Source organism: Capsicum annuum, chromosome 4 (genome assembly GCF_002878395.1).
Source record: "Capsicum annuum cultivar UCD-10X-F1 chromosome 4, UCD10Xv1.1, whole genome shotgun sequence".
NCBI lineage: Eukaryota > Viridiplantae > Streptophyta > Magnoliopsida > Solanales > Solanaceae > Capsicum > Capsicum annuum.
In genome coordinates, this window is record NC_061114.1 from 93265901 (window position 1) to 93280282 (window position 14382).

Sequence of the window (14382 nt, forward strand, 5' to 3'; positions counted from 1 at the left end):
AATCTACTACTTATTCGGTTCATGCTATTGTTAGCAATTAATTATCATGTCCCTAATCCTAATGCCATAAAAAGATCCACAGTGTTCATACATATATACATTCACACAGTTCTAAAACACAATTTTGGAGGGGTATCATTTTTCTCAAAAACCATTAAAAAATATGACAAGTGTCCTAAATACTTAAAATTCTCCTAATTACACAAAAATACAACACAATACAACATTAATTAACCTAGACATGTCGGTTCTACAACCATACCACAGCCGACAGGAAAAGAAGCACAACAAAAACTCGTGGCGACTATGATATATCCCACCCCCAACTAAAAATTATGCACTATCACCAATGCACTAAATAATATAAAAAAAGGAAATAAGGACATAACTAGGATGCACTAAGAGTTCATGTCATGAGCATCCCTAGATGCGGGCATATCAACTAGCGGAGACGGTGGTGGTGGTGGTGCACTAATAGAATATGCACCCGTTGTTATCGCGGCACGCTTCTGCCTTTCAATAACTATAGAATCCATTGAATCATGTCTGGCTCTTTTTAGGGCCTAGTCATATGTCATATCTGGATCTTGCACGTCTCTTATGTGACCTCTCTTGGCCCCAACTACCAGGACCTTCACATCATCCTTCGTGGAGAAATCAAAATATTTGGGTACGAGTGGAGGTGATATCTGAACCACTAGGGGTATGACTGAAGGAATAGTTGCTGTATGGTTTTCTGTGAGTGAGCGTACCTCTTATCATATATATCCATCTCCTCTTTCATCTGGGTAGATCTGACATCTCTGCCTCTATAAATTGGGTTGTAACCTATCTCTCAAACTCATCAAAATATGCTTGTAAATCAGCACATAGCTCAAATAAGGCAACTCTCTGTGCGGCCTCCCATCAATCCTCTTTCATCTCGAATCTAGTCCAAACCCCTGAACACATCTGCTTATATGGAGTAGTCATCTTGGTCTCAACAACCCATTACCGAGCATCAGCAGCCTTCTAACTGTCCAGTAAGCCCTGCAAGAACTCTCGAGATATCATAATCATACTTATAGAAGATGTTGTAGTGGATGGTTGAATGGGCTTCTAAGATATGCCAACCGGCACTGAGGTTGAGCTCGAGGTTGATAAGGAAGTAGTTGGTGTCCCCTAACCCTGAGTACTCAAATCTGGGGCCTCTCTCTCTCAAGATAAACACTAACTTTGACATCGCTTCCATGTATATCACCAGGCTCTTTGGAAACTGATGGATACTAAGTTTGGGCCTAAGGTACTATAGCAGGCTCACTATCTCTCTTGGGAAGGGCTGGATAAGCCAGATCCTCATACTCTTCATCTGTGCAGTGGCTTTTATACGTAATCTCTCATCTACTCTCGATATGTCAGGTATAACAGCCCCTCATCACATAACCTCTGAATCAGGCAGGGGAATGGCAGATTCATTGTCTTTCCAAATGCTCTATCATGAATCCCATGCCGGAGGATGGCTGCAAAATTAATAGCATACCTGACCATTATACTAGCAACCACGGTAGCTCCCTCCCAAGTCAACACATTATACAAAGCAGTAGGGAATAGTCAATATCGGATGAGCAACCACCAAATATTGGCATCAAAGATCAATAAACCCTTCTTTATCACACAATGACCCTCGATCCATGGGGTCTCATCACCTAAAGGTGAAATATAGCAGGCTATCCAACTAGCCATCTTAACTCTCTCTCGTCTATGCTCATCCTCCCGTATAATGTATTTATCATGTGCGACTCTTATTCTGTAGTCACACTCTGTTATGGATGCGGGAGTGATATAGTCTAGACCATAAATGACCCGACAAATAATCTCTGCTAAGAAATCAACCCTGACTCCTCTCACAAGGGTCTGATCGAGTTATGGCTGCTCCACGTGTCTCATCATGCTTGTATATCTACGTATCGAAAGACCTATAATAGCATGGTATGATTCATAAAACTCTCACACCACAGCCAGACTATAAGAACCAAGTGGTCTAGTCATCCTCTTTTACTGATAATGATTAAAGGAAGACCGCAACTATCGTATTTGACTCAGCCTAGATAGATCAATCCTGCACTTCTCATAAATAAGCCTATTAGGCCTGCCATCCTATAAAATGCGACTATCTATATTATATATCATCTATACCCCCTCAACACACCACCTTAGATTTTTCTCCTCAAAAGGTGCCTTCGAGTCATGTGTGGGTGTGGGACTTTGCCTCTACTGTACCGATGCCTTATGGAAACCCTGCTTTGTACCCTCCTCATACTAGGATACCGATAATGACTCCTACTTTGGAACCTTGGATGAATCCTGGAAACCCTCCTCAGACTGGGTTCCTGAGCTACTCTCTATGGATTTGGCTTAGAATCTGCCTCATCCACATCATTATGACCACTAGGCGGAGGAAAATGTAGAGGTAATCTCTATGATGACTTTATCCTAGGTTGGGCTATATGTGTCTGTGCAATCTGGACAATCTGAGCAGGATCAACTCGAGACCTAGGCTGAGTAAAGCCTGGTCGGCTGCCCCACTTTACTGCTTAGGTAGCCTCTATCCCATAGTGCCCAATAAAATAGTATCGGCTACTTGGCATATCTATCCTCTAGTAACTCTGTGTTTCACCCTATCTATAGCATATTTGAGCCATGCAATCGTGACATGACCCGCCCTGGGGCCTTTTCGTAATGGGCATCCCAAGTTCGACTTGGAATAGAGACCACACATGTTAACCAACACAACCTCCAGCCACCTACCCTGAGTTTGTTGAATTTTCGAGCATGTAACAAGATAGTGTAACAGCTCACATAAGGACTCTGGGATAAGATCACAACCATGAATGGCCCAACTGAGTCCAACCATCCCATACCGATAATCCAACCATACCAAAACAAGGTCCATAAACCAAGCCATAACCAAGGATATCCTAAAACTTAATATAATTAATCCCAAACTAAAATAGGATGGAACAACCAACAATATCGTCCAATGATGTCATCCCTTCATCTTATTCCAATGTCAAGGCTGACACCTATATTGATCCCTCCCATTCCACCCATAGAAGTACCACAAAGCCTCTAACCAAAAGAGTGATGAAATTCGGTTGGGACATGTCCCCAACCATATCCAAAACCAATATCCAAAACAAAATCAAAGTGTCTAGAAATATCCATAACATGAAATGGAGCCTTCCAAAACGATGGAAGCTCACCACTTCAGTACAATTGTTGTACCCGAGTCAATCACTATATAGGAGGAGTAGAACGGTTGGTTCCTACATAGCGTGGGTATATAGCTGCTAGTAAATGAGGTTAGCGAGTGATCGTTAGAATGATCTCAGGGTAAGAATAAAATAACGCCATTTATAAAACCAAGTAAAACCATCCATATGCATATAACCATATATATATATATATATATATATATATATAAACATATCGGGAGAAAGGGACCGGGTTTAGCATGCAATTTAAACCTTTACCTGGGTTGTGTAGCTTGGTCGTCCTAAACCACCCACAGGCTATATAGGTTCAGCTCCCCCTGCTAAAAGGGCCTCAGTGTGTGTCGCCACACGACTAGAAAAGAAAACCTTAGGATGATTAGTACATCCCCCAAATATAGTGTGACATAATACACACGATCACCAAGACCAACCTCATATCGGCAAATATGAGTTTCCAATTTTGGCCCCCTCGGGACCTCCACCTTCCACTGCTTTGCTACACATCTTGCCATTATTTCCTAATTAAAACCAATTTCCAAATAACCAAACCATTATACATTTATTAACCAAGTCCATAGATATTGGTATCGTCATACCAAACATTACTTGCAAGTATCATCCATAGCCAACCATTAATAAGTTTAAGCAGACTTTCAAGTGCCCTTCCATCTACCATATTAAACCACTTGGGGGATTCCATGTGCCTCTCAAGCATAACCATTAGCCATTTACCATTCCAAGCCATTTAAACTAAGCATAATTCCTTTACCGAGTTTTAAAACGAGAAAGAGTTCCATCAAAAGTAGTCAATGCACTGAACATATCTTTATAAGCATTTTGTCAAACACATTGGGGGCATAATATGACCAAAACCAATTCCAATTACCATAAAACCATTCCCATGCAATCTAATTATCCAATACCACAGCTAATGAATATAAAAGCATAATTAAAATCATGGAAAACCATAACCAACCATTTAACATCAAAAACCCTGAATCATATTTGAAAACCATACAATCAATGAAATCATGAAAACATTCATAACCATGCGTTTAGTTAGAATTAACAATGAGGGAAGAGAACATGCCTTAAACCAAGATGATGATGGAAAGAAATCACCAAGGTAAGCTCTAAATTGATCCTTTAGTCGAAACCCTAGCTCCCCTTGCCCAAAAGCTCTTGAGAGAATTATGAAGTGTTTCGAAGAGTTTCTAAGTGTTAATGAATGGAATAATAGGGTAAAAAACCTCTCAAATAGGTTAGAATACATGGGAACCTATTAGAAAAATGGGGAAATGTCCAAAATAACCCCACTTAAGTTTCATCAAAATTCTATCACAGGGATACGACTGACCTACATGAGTCATACCCTCAGATATGATTGGTATCCTCCTCTCATATCCTAGCCTCAACCCTTAGATCAAAAATTGTCCAGCATTCAACTCATCCAACCAAGTCGTATTGACAGCATATAATCTATACTCTTCATCCGTACCCCTGGCAGATTTAAACCTAAGAAAGATTTAGATAATGTCCACCATACGAGTCCTGGGTACGACTCATACCTTGGCTTATGACTCATGGTGAGCCACTCATACTCAGATCCAACCTAAGTAACCAAGTATAAGATTAATTTAAGAAACTAAATGATTCATAACCAATAATACAACTCATACTCGTAAGTCGTATCCATTTCAGTAACCAAAATCCATCCCACCAACCAACACTGGTCAGTATATGACTGGACCATACTATCCGTACCTCAACAAACAACTTATACTCATGAGTCATATTGAGTTCAGAGATCAAAATTCCAGGAAATTTTCTAAGGTCTAGAAACTAGGGTGTTTGAGTCCCCCCCACTAGGAACATTTATACCCGAATGACGGACAAGGTAGGGGTAACCACACACACAATTCTTTTGTATTATGTTATCAAACATATTTCCAATCTTTAACAAAGGCGCGAAGATATTAATCTTTTCTTTAACTAACTCTAAAAATAAGGATATGTTGAAGACACATACCTTCTACATGAATCCCACGAGCTGAAAACAAATGCGGATATTTGGACTTTATGTCCTCTTCCACTTCCCATGTGTCTTCTTCCACTTTATGGTTCTACCAAAAAACCTTAATCGAAGCCACATCCTTGGTCTACAACTGACGAACTTGCCTATCCAAGATCTAAACAAGAACTTCTTCATAAGACAAGGAATCAGTTAGACCCAATCCTTTCAAAGAAATAACTGAAGACGGATTACCAATGCACTTTCTCAACATGGAAACATGAAAGATGGGATGAACCAAGCTCAAGTTAGAAGGCAACTCTAGCTCATAAGCAACATTACCAACTCTCCGTAGAATCTCATAAGGACCCAATACCGAGGACTGAGCTTCCCCTTCTAGCTAAATTGTACCACTCCCTTCATAGGAGATACAATGAGGAAAACTTTATCCCCAACCTCAAATTTCAAGTCTCTACACCGACCATCCATATAGGAATTTTGGCGACTTTGGGCAGCCTTATTCCTATCCTGAATTACCTTCACCTTCTCCATATCTTGGTAAACCAAGTTGTGACCGAACATGTCCAGCTCACCAAGCTCAAACTAATTAATAGGAGATCTGCACCTCGTACCATACAATGCCTCAAAAGGAGACATACCAATACTAAAATGATAGTTATTGTTGTAAGCAAACTCCATCAAAGGTAGATGCTCAACCCAATTGCCAGCATAATAAATCAGACAAGCCCAAAGCATATCCTCCAATGTATGAATAGTTTTCTTCACTTGCCCATCCATTTGCAAATGAAAAAGCACTACTTAAAATTACCTTGGTCCCCAACCCTCTCTAAAAAGACCGCTAGAAGTGAGACGTAAACTGCATGCCACAATAAAAATTAATCAAAATAGGTACCCCATCCAGCTTCATGATATCTTGAAGGTACAGCTTTGCATAATCCTCCGTAGAAAAGGTAGTTCGCACTAGCAAAAAGTGCGCAGACTTAGTCATCCTATCCACGATGACCCAAATTGAATCATATTGATTTCGAGACCGGGGAAGGCTGGTAAAGAAGTCCATATTGATCATTTATAACCTCTATTTGGGCAAATCAATTTCTTGATACAACCCTCCTGGCCTCATGTGCTCAACCTTAACCTATTGACACACTATGCAATTGGCCACAAAATTAGCCATATCCCTCTTTATGTCATTTCACCAATAGATCTCCTTGAGATCATGATACATCCTAGTCGATCCAAGATGAACAACATAGAGTAACTCATATACCTCATCTAGAATCCTGTCATAAATCATTGACATTAGGAACACACAACCTCCCTTGGTATCATAAAGTACCATCACCATTGATCTCAAACACCACTACGTTTTGCCCACCAACATCACTCTTGATTTTCATCAAGATAGGATCTAGCACTCTCTTCTCCTTAATCTATGCACCAAGAGATGATCGAACCACTTTTTGCACTATCACGCCACTATCCTTGGAGTCTAAGAGGTGAACCCCAAGATTAACTAAGCAGTGAATATCTTTCACCGATTCCCGCTTTTCTTTCTCCACATGAGCCAAACTCTGCATGGATAACCTACTAAGAGCATAAGCAACCATATTATCCTTAATTGGGTGATAGTGAAGACTCATGTCATAATCCTTGAGAAGCTCAAGCTATCTCCTCTGCCTAAGATTAAGCCCTTTTTGGGTGAACACATATTGTAGACTTTTACGATCATAAAAGATATCCACATGAACACTATACAAATAATGCCACCATATTTTCAAAGCAAACAAAACTGCCAACAGCTTTAAATCATAAGTAGGATAAATCCTCTCATGTACCTTCAACTACCTGGAAGCATAGAAAATCACCTTCCCATATTGCATCAACACATAACCAAGCCCTACCCGAGATACATTTCAATATACCATGAACCCATCATTGCCTTCTGTCAAATTATAATTGGAGCCGAAGTTAACTTGTCCTTCAACTTCTTAAAACTCCATTCAAAAGTATCAAACCTAGAAAACTTGACCTTCTTTTGAGTTAACTTAGTCAAAGGAGCTGCTATCGACGAAAAGTTTTCCACAAACCTCCTATAATACCCGGCTAAACCCAAGAAGCTCTGAATGTTGGATGGAGTTATGGGCCTAGTCCACCTCTTTACCATATCAATCTTCTACGGATCCACTATGATCCCCTCACTAGAAATAATATGACCCAAGAAAGTTACAGCGTTCAACCAAAACCCATACTTACATTGGAGAACTTGGCATACAATTATTGTTCCCTTAAGGTCTGCAACACCACACAGAGGTGAGTAGCATAATCCACCTCACTCTTTAAATAAACCAGAATGTCATCAATTAACACAATAATAAAGAGGTATAAATATTGACAAAAAAACTTTGTTTATCAGATCCATATACACTGTAGGAGCATTAGTCAACCCAAATGACATCGCCAAAACTCAAAGCGCCCATACCGAGTATGAAAAGCCATCTTAGGGATATCCACCTCCCTAATCTTTAGCTGATGGTACCCACACCAAAGATCTATCTTAGAAAAGAACGTAGGACCTTGCAATTGGTCAAACAAACCATCTCTTCTTGGAAGAGGATACTTGTTCTAGACCATCACCTTATACAACTGCCTATAATCAAGGTACATTCGAAGGGAATTATCCTTCTTGCACATAAAAAAAATAGTGCACCCCATGGAGATATACTAGGACGAATAAACCCCTTATCCAGAAGATTCTTAAGTTGCTTCTTGATTTTCTTTAACTCAGTCGGAGCCATTCTATACGAAGGAATAGAAATTGTATGAGTCTCCAGAATTAGATCAATACCAAACTCTATTTCCCTATCCGGAGAAACACCAGGAAGATCATCTGGAAAAACTTCTAAAAACTCATTAACCACTGGAACTAACTAGAAAGAAGGACCATCTGAGTTAGAATATTTAACCCAGACCATGTGATAAAGACAACCTTTGGATATTAACCTCTTAGCTCTAAGATAAGAAATAAATCTCCCCTTAGGAGCTAAAGAAATACCCTCCCACTCTATAACTGGCTTACTAGGGAACCTAAAGATAACCCTACGAGTTCGACAATCCAAGGATGACATTAAAATCCACCATATCTAATTCAAACAGATCGACCATGGTCTTCTTGCCACCAACAGATACCGTACACCCCCTATAGAGACTCTTAGCAATAATTGAGTCACCTACTAGCATAGAAATAGAAAAAGGATCCGAAATAACTTTTGGATCAAAACTAAAAGATACAACCACAAAGGAGTCACATAGAAGAGAGTGGACCCTAGATCAAGAAAAAACTATACATCATGAGAGAAAAGTTGTAATGTACCAGTAACGATATCAGGTGATGCCTCAGATTCCTATCTAGATGCTAAAACATAAACCCTATTCTGACTAATACTTGAACCAAGAGTAGTAACAGAAGCAGATCCAACACCACCAGGTGTAGGAGCAGAAGATAAAGCAACATGAATTTATTCGCCTCCGTAGCAACCTTATTAACTTGACAATCCCTGAGCTGGTGGCCTATTTTTCCATACTTGAAGCATTTGTCCCTTCCTTCATTGCAATAACCCCGATGAGGATGACCACAGAACCAACAAGGTGGTCATAAGAAAAACTGACTAACCTCCACTTCCCTGAGATTGGTCACCATGCGCTCAAAAATTATCACCACTATGATAACGTTTGTCGCCTGACTAGTAAAAAGCATTAGCAGAAAAGAAGGAATCAGAACTCCCCCACTTTTTTTTCTACCATTTTCCACCATCTCAACCACCCTGATACTGAGAACCTCCTTAGTCAGAAAATTTGCTCCTCTTACCTTGCCTATCCCTAAACTCCACTTGTTTCCTCTTCTCATCCTTTACCTGCTACATATGAATAGTCAACCTAAAGATGCCCAATCTCTAATTAGCAAGGTAGTCTTTATCTTAAAAATAAAATCCTGATTTAACCCAGAAGTAAACTTCCTCATTCTTGCCCGTATGTCAGCCACTAAATTTAAAGCATACCTTGACAATTGGTGAAACTTCAAGGCATATTCCTTTATAGACATTCTCCCTTACTTAAAGTTCACAAACTCCTCCATCTTTTCTTCCTCAACTCTTGGGGAAAGAAATGATCCAGAAAGCACCAGAAAAGGCATCCCATAAGGATGACTCCTCCATATCTTCTCTATCCCTATCCCACTCTTCATACCACTAATATGCAACTTTTATGAGTTAATAAGCTATAAAGTATACCCTCTCCGTATTGGTAGCCTGCATACCCAAAATATCTTCTCTATTTTATCCAAAAAACCCTGTGGATCCTCCTTCACCTTCACTCTAGAAAAAATAGAAGGACTCATCTTCATAAATTGGCCAACCTTTATAGCCTTAGTAGACAAAGCACCGACACATCCCTCTCATCTGGAGCAGCAACCAATTAAGAAATAGCATGAATAAACTGATTGAATTTCACATTATTTACCTCTCCTTGAGGAGGACTAGTAACAAACAGTAGAACTCTAGAACTATCAGGGATAGGATCATGAGATCAAAGATGAACCCAGAAGTAGGACGCACCCCTTCAGCATTACCCCAAGACATGATAGAAGAATTTTCTTCTATTCTAGATCTACGAGGCATGATCTAAAATACTAAAAATAAGGATTAGAGAAGATTCCAGGACTAAAACTCCAAGATTCAAAATAGAATAGCAACAAAGTGAAATATTCCTAAATGTTTTGTATCCTCTCCCTTATAAGTGTGGCATGCTACACACCCCTAAAAGAGACTCTACTTGACATGGCTTTGTGGACTCCTAATTGACCATGAACCTAGGCTCTGATACCAACTTGACATGACCCGCCCTGGGGTCTTGTTGTAATGGACATCCAAAGTCCGACCAGGACCCGAGACCACCCCCATTACCCAACCTAACCTCCAGACACTTCCCTTGAGTTGGATAAATTTCTAAGCATATAAAAGATAGTGTAACAGCTCACATAAAGACTCTAGGATAAGATCACAATCATGACCATCCCAACCGATTCGAAACATCCCATATCAATAATACAACAATACCAAATAATACCAAAATAAGGGTCATAAACTAGGCCATAACCAAGGATATCCCAAAATATTATATAATTAATCCTAAAATAAAATAGCATAGAACAACCAATAATATCATCAAAAGATGTCAGCCCTTTAGCTTATTCTAATGCCAAAACTGACACTTATACCAATCGCTCTTATTCTAACCCATAAAAGTACCATAAAACCTCTAACCAAAGGAGTAATGAAATCCAACTGGGACATGGCTCCAACAATAGACAAAACCAATATCCAAAATAAAATAAAAGTGTCTAGAAATATCTATAACATGAAATGGAGCCTTCCAAAAAGATGAAAGCTCACTATTTCAGTCCAATTGCTATCCCCTGAGTCAATCATTTTATAGGAGAAGTATAATGACTGGTTCCTACATAACATGGGTATACAGCTACCAGTAGACGGGGTTAGTGAGTGACCGCTAGCATGATCTCAAGGTAAGGATAAAATAATATCACTTATAAAACTAAGTAAAACCATCCATATGCACACAACTATACATATATATATAACCATGCCGGGAGAAAGGGACCAGATTTATCATGCCTTTAAAATCTATACTTGGGCTATGTAGCTTTGCCATCCTAAACCACCCATGGGCTATATGGGTTCAGCTTCCTCTACTGAAAGGGCCCCAGTATGTGTAGCCGCACGGCCAGGGAAGAAAACCTTGGGATGAATAGTACATCCCCCAAATATAGTGTGACATCATGCACATAGTCACCAAGAACAACCTCATATCAGCAAATATGAGTTTCTAATTTTGGTCCACCGGGACCTCCACCTACTATATCTTTGCTACACATCCCACCATTATTGCCCAATTAAAACCAATTTCCAAATAACCAAACCTTTATCCATTTATTAACCAAGGCCATTGATATTTGTATTAGCATACCAACCCTTACTTGCAAGTATCATCCATAGCCAACTATTTATAGACTTAAGGGGACTTTCAAGTGCTCGTTCATCTACCATATTAAACCACTTGGGGGATTTTATGTTCCCCTCAAGCATAACCATTAGCTATTTACCATTTAAACCATGCATAATTCCTTTACCAAGTTTTAACACAAGAAAGAGTTTCATTAAAAGTAGACAATGCAAGGGACATATCTTTATACGTATTTTGTCAAAAACATTAGTGGGCTAAATAAAACCAAAACCAAATCTTATTACCATTAAAACATTCCCATGCAATCCAATTATCCAAAACCACCATTAATTCATATAAAAGCATAACTAAAACCATGAAAAACCATAACCAACCATTTAATATCAAAACCCCCAAATCATATTTGAAAACCACAATCACACAATCAATGAAATAATGAAAACATTCATAAAACCATGCCTTTAGTTAGAATTAATAGTGAGGGAAGAGAACATGCCTTAAACCAAGATAATGATAGAAAGAAATCACCAAGACAAGCCCCAAATTAATCCTTTAATTGAAACCCTAGCTCCCCTTGCCCAAAAGCTCTTAAGAGAATTATGAAGTGTTTAGATGAGTTTCTAAGTTTTAATAAATGGAATAATAGGGTAAATAACCTTCTAAATAGGTTAGAAGTCATTGCATCCTACTAGGACAAATGGAGAAATATCTAGAATACCCCCACTTAAGTTGCACCAAAATCCCTTTACAAGGATACAATTGACCTACACGAGTCATACCTTCCGATATGATTAGTATCCTCCACTTATATCCTACCTCACCTTTTGGATCAGACACTATCCAGCATATGAATCATCCAACCAAGTCATATTGATAGCATACAATCTATATCCTTCATTTGTACCCCGAGAAAATTTAAATCCAAGAAAGATTTAGGCACAGTCCACCATATGGGTCCTGGTTATGACTTGTACTCTGGCTTAAGACTCATGGTGATCCACTCATACTTATATCCAACCTAAGTAACCAAGTCTAAGATTAATTTAAGAAGATAAACAATCTGTAACCACCAATACGACTCATACTCATAAGTCGTATCCATTCCAGTAACCAAAATTTATCCCACCAACCAATATTGGTCAGTATACGACTAGAACATACCATATGTACCCAAACATATGGCTCGTACCCATGAGTCATATTTGGTCTAGAGATAAGAATTCCAGGTAATTTTCTAAGGTCCACCTACTAGGGTATTTCAAATCGGGTACTCCTCCACCAAACCACTAGGTTCTGGGACTCATCCCATCTCCTTGAGGTATTCGCCTACTTTTTATTAGCAACTTTTGGTGCCATGTGTACCTTAAAAATTAGTCGCTAGTTTCCAACAAAAATGGGGGATTGCAAAAGTTGAAGAAAAAATTAAAATTTGAAAAGTTCAAATGTTTTCTCAATTTTCACACCCCTATAATTTATTTGAAGTCCCAACAAGTCCAACATGTACACATATATTAAGAATCATAATTTTCAATGAAAAATCCATGTCCAAACTTTGGGATTACTCTACTTGTTCAAGTTCAACTTCCGTTTAGGACCTACCTTTAGAATTTAATTAAAAACAAGGCCCTACACTAAGAGTTAAGGCTACTTCAAGGCTCCTAAAAAAATCATGATAGATTCTATATATTTTGCATGGTAATACACATATCAACTTGTTTATGCAATAAATAAATCAATGCATAACCATTAGGATCCGAGAAAATGACCTCTTTTATGATAATCCAGAAGTGAATAACGAAGAAATTAAGCAAAACCCAAGTTAGAACTTGTTTTTAGTGTGTTGGGACAAGTTGGTACCTCACATAAGTTTCAATTTAACATTTCTTTAAGTGTGGAATAAGTTTAAGATTAAAGAGGGAAGTTTGAATTTAAAGAGAAAAGTGAAGTTTTGCGGATTTGAATGAGTTAGAATGAGGCTTAAAGTCTTTAAATATAGGAGGCAATTTAGGTCTTAATTATACCTTGGTGGGCCCAAAATTTTAATTAAAATTTAGGCCCATAGTTAAGATACCTGCGGCACCCACATGCGGCCAGCCATGGGGCACATGTGCCACATGCGGTTCGCATGTGCAAGGCACATGTGGGCCAAAATTTGTCGCCCGCTTTCCTGTATTCTGGACTTGGCATTTTGATGCTTTTCCATCTACTTATGGTTACATAATATGATTTTACGGTCCCAAAAGTATGTTTCCAAAGTCCAAAACTTTTTCATTCGCACCCTCAAAAATTTATCTTTTCAATTTAATGCTTACTTTACCTAGCTTGTGTGGCACTCGTGACCATGATGGGTTTGTCACACAGTCCCCTTACCTAGAAATTGATACATGTAGCCATTTTATCATATTTTGGATAAGTCCATAAGCTATAAACCTACAAAATAAAAACAACAAAAAAATGAACACTAAAATAGTAGGTTGCCTCCCACCCAGCACTTGATTTGACATCGTGGCACTATGTGGTTGTATTAGTTATTCAGACTTCACCAATGATCCCATGAGTTTCCTCCCATGCAGCACAGATTTAATATTGCGTAATGATGTGGGTACCTTTATTACTTATAATTCATCAAGATACCCATAAGAGTACCCTCTAGGGTCATCAATACCATCTATCACCAACACCACCCTCATGTCAGTTGGCTGCTTTATTAATTTTTAGATGTTAAATATGACTTCTTCACCATTGACTTTGAAATCCAGCTCTCCCTTTTCCATGTCAACCATTGCTTTACCATTGTACATAAATAGTCTCCCTAATATGATGGGCATTTAGGTGTCAACCACACAATCCAGAATGAAAAAGTCAGTCAAAAAGATAAAGTTAACAACTTTCATAATCATATCAAATGAAATTCCCACAGGTTTTTTCACCATGCGATCAGTCATTAATAGTCGCATTGTAGTCAGTTCAAGAGGGCTTAAACCCAATTGCTTAAATACAGTTAGCAGAATCAAATTTATACTAGCTCCTAAGTCACATATGGCTTTGGCAAATTGAGAT